Source organism: Phyllostomus hastatus, unplaced genomic scaffold, assembly GCF_019186645.2.
Source record: "Phyllostomus hastatus isolate PE091 unplaced genomic scaffold, TTU_PhHast_1.1 phas_contig_150, whole genome shotgun sequence".
Classification (NCBI taxonomy): domain Eukaryota; kingdom Metazoa; phylum Chordata; class Mammalia; order Chiroptera; family Phyllostomidae; genus Phyllostomus; species Phyllostomus hastatus.
In genome coordinates this window covers 34,483,508-34,490,495 of record NW_025333611.1, presented here as the reverse complement: position 1 = coordinate 34,490,495, position 6,988 = coordinate 34,483,508, and positions in this window count along the sequence as shown.

The window sequence follows — 6,988 nt, the reverse complement described above, 5'->3', positions numbered from 1 at the left end:
CTGACCTGGGGGCCCAGAGGTCTCTCAGGAGGGGAGCCCGGAAGGGCAAGTGGGAACCCCAACTCATCATCCTGTGCTTCACCTCCAGTACCAGTGGTCACACAGTAGGGCCTCTATCCTTTCTGTGTCCTTCAGAACTCAAATCAGATCTTTGCCCAGGTCCCCTCCCCAGACCCTCCTTCCAGCTTCAGTCAGCATCCATCCGCCTGGACCCAAGGGCCAAGACTCAAGATTCAAGGTCTTCCCTCCTCTGGTCTCTACTATATCTTCTGGAGAACTCTAAGTTTAATCCACCCTACCCCACCCTGAGCAACCAGAGTGGCACAGAAGGGTCAGCCCTGGTGAATGGCTCAGGGGAACTGGGTCCTCACAGAGGACTGAGCACAGTGGGGGACCTGGTCCAGGTGGCAGGCCCACAAGGGCCAGGACATCCCCAAACCCCCAGCTTCTTCTAGGCCAGTAAAGAGCTACCTGACTTCAAAGTAAAGCCCCTCACCTGGCCTGCAAAGTTGCTCACAACATGCTTCATTGTCTCCTTAGCATAACAGCCTCATCCTCTACTACTCATCCCCTAACCCCCAGAACATAGAAGCCTGCCTGTGGGGGACTCACAGTCACCTGGGTCCTGAAATGCTTCCAGACTGGGCTACTAGGCTCTGAATCTGTATCCTCAATTCCAACCCTGACCATAATCACTTGAATAGTTTATTGGAGGTAAGTGGGATTACCCCACAATCCAGCCAGCTTCCTATAATTTAAACTTCTCTGACTCTGAGCTCCTTCACCAAACTAGGAAAGATAAAGATTGTTCTGGAATATAATTAGATATCAAACAGTAGCCACCCTTGGCCCAGGTCAGACCTGCGGAGTCTGCAACATCTCCCCACTGATGGACCTGGACAAGCTGTGAAGCTGCGGACTGTGTCTGCAGCCAACACACAGGCCCACCCTAGCCCTCCCCACGCCATTCCTTGCCCTAGGGTTCTTGGGCCATTCCACCCCCAGGGGCCACAGAAGGCTGGAGGTCAGCAAGTGTGACAGCAAAGTTGCCAAATTATCTCAGAACATGGAGGGCAGCCCTGTGCTCAGGTTTGGTGGCAGGGTTGGTATGAGGCTAGGGGTCAAGGGTGGTTTCAGCCCTGAGGAAGCCCACAGCCTTAGGGGCTGTGAGCTCCTGTCCCTACACACCACACAGGTGCTCCGGGTTCTGAAGACCACTCCTTGCTGACAGGCAGCAAAGTCTGCGGGGCATGTGGCAGGGTGGTTGCTGAGATGCATTGGTAGGAAGACCTGCCACTTCACCGACCCAGCCTCCTCTTAGCCTGAGGCACCTGCTGGTAGAGGGCTGAAGGCTTGCACGTACATCCTTGTCATCTCACTGCTCTGTTTGGGGCAGCAGGGTGTGCACAAGCCTGGTCTGCCACTACCTTGCTGTGTGACCTTAGACAGGTGCCTCAGTCCCTCAGCCAGAGTCCACAATGGTGGCAGGGAACAGGGGGAACTCCAGACCCAGAGGCCAGACCACAGCATAGGTTCAGGGTCTTGTCTCATGAGAGGGCCTCTGGGCTCCTGGCTGAACACTGGGGAGACTGAAGCTGACAGCCTCTGGTGCCTCTCCTAGGAAGCAGGAAGGGTGGGAAGGTACAGGTAGGATGGTGGCTGTAGAGAAACTGCCTTCATCTTCTTGACAACCTTAAGCCCTAGCCAAGACCACCAAACAGTCACCCCTGAAAAGACCCTGCAGTGAGGGCCACTTGGGTTTTCTTTGTGCTCTAGTTTACCCTTCAACCAGGCTCAGACCTGGACAGGGGTAGTGGGGACCCTGCTGCAGGCTGGAACCAGGTAGTAGGGCCATGTAGGCAAAGCTCTGGAGACCCACGCAGGCCTGAGCTCAGGACTGCCTTGGAGCCTACTGTTGCTCCTGCCTGGGATCTTGGAAGAGGCTGGATTGTCGGAGGGCTGGAGCTCTAGGCTGAATGTCTGGGCACCAGAGGTGTGGCCCTGACCCCTGGTTAGCTGGGATTGGCTCTGGACACTGCATTCTCCTGGGATGCCAGGAAACAGGTCCAAATTATATCCCTCCAAGGGTGATAACATGAGCAGGACTGGGGAAGGCCCACATTGACCCTGAGGAAACACTCTCGAAGTTGCTATGCCCATCTCCAGACCAGGAGGAGAGCAGGGCTGGGCGGCCTGAGGAGACAGGCTCGTTTACACACCAAGATTTCCCAAGACCACAGAATAGACCCCATAACTCCCTCCACAGGGGCCTCCCCAGGAGCCACCTCAACCATCACCTCTGCCTGCTCAGGGCCCCAGCACCCCTCAGAAGACAGTAGTATTGAGGGAGGAACCAGGGAACTGAGGCATGAACTAAAAGCAGGCATGCAGCCCTCTTTTATACTTATGTGAAGCCTTGAGAAGTGGAAGAGTCCCCTTGTCAGCCAAATGGCAGTCTCTGTCATGGGACATAATGTGTCCACATCCTTTGACTCAATATTTATACCCAGGGAGATCACACGGAAGGAGAAAAGCTCCATCTACAGAAATAGACAATCTGTCCATCCATGGAATGAAAGGATGGGCATGCAGCTAATGTGGCAACATGACAAGGCACCTAGGAAAGGTCTACAATGGTGCTCATTCCAGGGTGACCCAGTGTGACCCCAGGGTTGGAAGGAAATGGGGATGATGACTTGGGTGGTAGGCTGGCAGGTGAGTTTTCTCCTGGCTTTTCTATCCTGTGATGGCTGTAAATGTGGCCAAGGCATATTCTGAGAGGCTGAATGTCAGGGTTAGTGGGCACCAAGTGGTCGGTCCCCTTGCTTATAGAGAACTTGCATCCTCAGTGTCCCCATCTAGGTGGGGGTCCTTATGGTGGCTCACATGGTGGCATTGACAGACTCCCCAAGTTGTTTGTTCAGCCACATGCTGGCAATTAGCTAACAATGGGGGGTGCTCACCTCAGAACCCAGAGCACTGCTCCCCACTTTCTGAGATAGCACAGACAGCAGAAACAGCTGTCTACCCTCCCTGGGCAGGCATGACAGCTTTCAGTGTGGGCTCGGAGGTTGCAAGGTGCTGCTATCTATGCATCCTCACCCAACCTCACAACTGTCTCTGCACGTCAAGTCATAGGTGGAGGCTACATGTCTGGCCTGTACCACACAGCCCTAAGTGGGCAAGCCTGGTCCTGGAACCTACTTGTGCCAAGTTCCTGTGCCCTTACTCTTCTCGCTTCCTGGCTATCTGCACATGTAAGCACTTGGGAACCTGAGTCTGTATGACTGGAAGTGGAGGGCAGGGCTGCATGGACCAGGCACAGACTGTCAACCTGGCTTCTGAGCAAGTTGCCACTGGTGTTGAAGGCATGTAGCTGCTCACTCTGGATTCAACCACTCATGCCCTGGACCCTCTGAGCTTGTTACATGGGCTTCACAAATAACAAATCTGGCATGCAGGTCTCTACTAGGGCTCAAATTTTTTAATCTGTGAAGTAGGGTTATGGCAGGAGCAAAGAGGTAGGAACACAGGAGGGCTGGCTGGATGCAGAGCCTGTCTCTGCTGAGAGTGCCTGATTCCTGGTCCTCTGAGCAGAGGGAAGGCACAGTGCTCCTGGCATCCAGCTGTGCATGGCAGGTCAGAGCAGGGCCAGCCCCCATGGCAGAGCTGGGCTGGGAAGGGGCCATCTCACCTGCTCTCGGTGTTGGAAGCTCCCCAGCCCCAGGCCCAGTGAGGCATGAGACTTCCTCTGGACCACACAGGCTAGATAGAATCCTCAGGTCTGGCCCCCAGAAGCCACCCTTCTGGGCCCCCAGAAGGGCTGCTGGGCCCAGTCCTTGCTCTAGGAAAGGGCTGACCAATTTCCCTCCTATAAGGACGGCTGGAGCTATGGCTGCTGGGAAAGATGCAGCTTCACAAGTTGCATATGTTCACTGTGGTTGGAGACAAGAGCAGCCCAACAGTTTCGTGTTGTTGCCACTGATGTTATCTCTGGTCTAGGCCTGCTCTTTCAACCTGAGAGATGATTAATTGAAAAGCTCTCTTTCCTTTTTCTCAACTTCAAGGGAAGATCAACACAAACTCCCGAGGTTCTGTCCTCCAACACACCTCCTGGGCCCTCACCCAAGGGGAAGGTCAGCATTTCCTTCAAGATCCTGCAGTTCTAGAGGTGGGGAAGGGCCTTTTAAAAAACTGTTACTTTTAATAGAATTATTATAATTATCACTATAATCCAATACAGTACACAAATCTTAAGTGTACCATTCAGCAAATTTTTATGTATGTTTAAACTAATGTAACTAGTACCCAGAGCAAGATACAGAACATATTCCAGCACCCCAAAGGCTCCCTGTGCTTTCTCCCTCCCAGGCAGTCATCACCCCTCTCAGTGCAGCCACCGTTCTGTAATTTCGTTCAACCCTTTCTTGGGTTTCATTTCAGTGGAACCATTCTGTGCTGTCTTTCATGTTTGACTCCTTTGTTCACATCATGTCTGTGCAACTCTTTCCAGCTGCCCCACGTAGCTGTCCCACGGAGCTGCCCATGGATCTGTGACTATTCCATGTGTCCCACAATGCATTGCTCCACTCTGTGGCCAATATTTTGGCTGCTTCTAATTTTTGGCTGAGATAATAAAGTTACTATAAACATTCTTATTTTTTTAAGAATGCTTCAGTTTTTTTTAATCCTCACCCAAGGATATGTTTATTGATTTTTAGAGAAAGAAAAAAGGTGGGGAGAGAGACAAATATCAGTGTGCAAAACATCAATCGGTTATCTCCAGCACATGCTCCAACCGGGAATCGAACATGCAACCCAGATATGCGCCCTGACTGGGAACCAAACCTGCAACCTTTTGGTGCATGGGATGATGCCCCAACCAACTGAACCACCAGCCAGGGTTATAAACATTCTTGTACTCACATTCTGTGAGTATATGTATGCATTTCTGTTGAAAATGCTGGGAATGGTGTGGAATTACTGGCTCATAGAGTATACATATTTTAGCTTTAGTGAGTGCTGCCAAGCATTTTGAAGTCTTTTATAAACAACATTGCTATCGGTTTCCTGCCTTTTGTAGACACTGTTCAGCAAAGCTCTGCAAGGGCTGGCTCCCCTGCCCAGTGAGCAAGGTCTGACCTCCGCCCAGGCCTAGTTAGATTTGGGTTTTGTTTCCCAGCCTGTGGCTTATCAGGATGTGGACAGCTGGGGAAGACTAAACAATGTAGAGAAGGATTTCCAACAATGATGAGGATATTTGGGAGGCAGCTTCAGATCCTGTGAAGGGAGAGAAGAGACCTAGTGCCTGATAAATAAAGAGTGTCTTCCCTGTTCAGTGAAGTTCGCTCATTGGTAAGAAATTAGCCAGCTGCTGAGGCTGTGGAGCTGCTGCCCCACTTCCAGTGTCTCCCTTTTGGGGGAGTTAGCTCAAGAAGGGCCTGATCTGACATGGATAGGGGTGGTGTCTTGCAAACACACTGTGGAGTGCAGCCCTTGTCCACAAGTCTTGGGCCCCTGAGTGTCTTGGAGGCCCTGAGGAAACTGTGCTGTGCCACCATCCTCGGGAGAGACAGGCTGACCTGCTCAGCCCCAGGTGGTGACCTGGGTTCCTCTTGGGGTTTCAGTCCCCTAGTCAGTGCCCTGCCACATGCTGGCGTGTTCATCTTGCTGGCCCCTGTCAAATCTGCCCATTTCTCTCCATCCTACCACCTTTCCCTGGCCCAGCCCACCTCTCCCATGCAGATGACTACCTCAAATGCACCCCAGGTACTTACCCCTATACAGAGCCCCCTGCTTCTTTCCCATAGCAGCTGCATGGATTCATGCACCCATTAATCCATTCAACAAATATTTACTGAGTGCCTGCGAAGTAGCAGGAACAATGCCAGGCTAAGCAGGAAACCCCACCCTTGAGGCCCTTATGTTTTAGGGGATTAGTCTGGCTGTGTCACATACGGGCTACCTGCTTGCTCCATCTGAACTCCAAGCCCTTTGGTCTGGCCTAAGAGCCTGCCCTGCCGCTCTGGCCCTCATGAGTCCTGCAGACCCCTTAGCTTCATTGCTCACAGCCCCGTCTCCTTCATAGCAGGTCTGGGCCCAGCAACACAAACCAGCAGAGCTCTCCTGACAGCCCCTGGTCTGTGCCTGGGAGGCATCCCAGCTATGTTGCTGGTATCTGACCCCAATGGGGTGGAACAGTGTCCAGTGGGAGGCGGAACGGTCTTCTGCAGGGGCAATGTGCCCCTCAGCACTTCTTCTGGGGTTGGCCTGCCCATGGCCTGGGCTTCAGGGGTGCACTCTCATCTGCCCATCAGGAAACTGTGAGGTATCTGCTCTGAACTACTGCTCTATCCCCCAGGACCAGGGAAGACACTTTAGTGCATAGGTGCCAGCAGTGGCAAGGTTCAGGGTCTGATGAAAGTGAGCCTCTTCTTACCTCTGATTGAAAGAAAAGCACAGAAGTTTTATAGAAGTCAGGATGGAAAGGCAGCGTGAATTTCCCAAAGTTTAGAAAATGTTCTATGGTACCTTTGACAAGCACCAGGCTATAAGGTAATCACTACATAGCCAAGAATGTGATCATTCTTCTTCTCAACACCAGCACTGGAGCGACGAGCCAAGAACATAACTGTGGGCCGCGCAGGAGTCAGGGGAGCAGGGATCCAATGCCAGCACAGCTGCCTGCCCCCTTTCCCACTTAACTAAATCTGTCTCAAGGGAAGCAGAAGGGAAGGAAGTCCAGCTCCTGGCAATGTGTCATACTTCCTCCAGGCCACAGCCTGGGGCAGCCCCATGCTCTCCTGGTAGAGGCCCTGGCTCCTGCCCAGCCCTCTTCTGCCAGCAGGGCTAGACAAGGGCAGGGCCAGTTCGTGTGCTGGGAAACAGCAACTGCTGCTGGAGCCACAGCTTCAAGTCAGAAACCCTTGATAATTCAGTCTCCCCTCTCCCTCCACACTCCAGGAGGCTCTCCTTGACTAAACCCCCA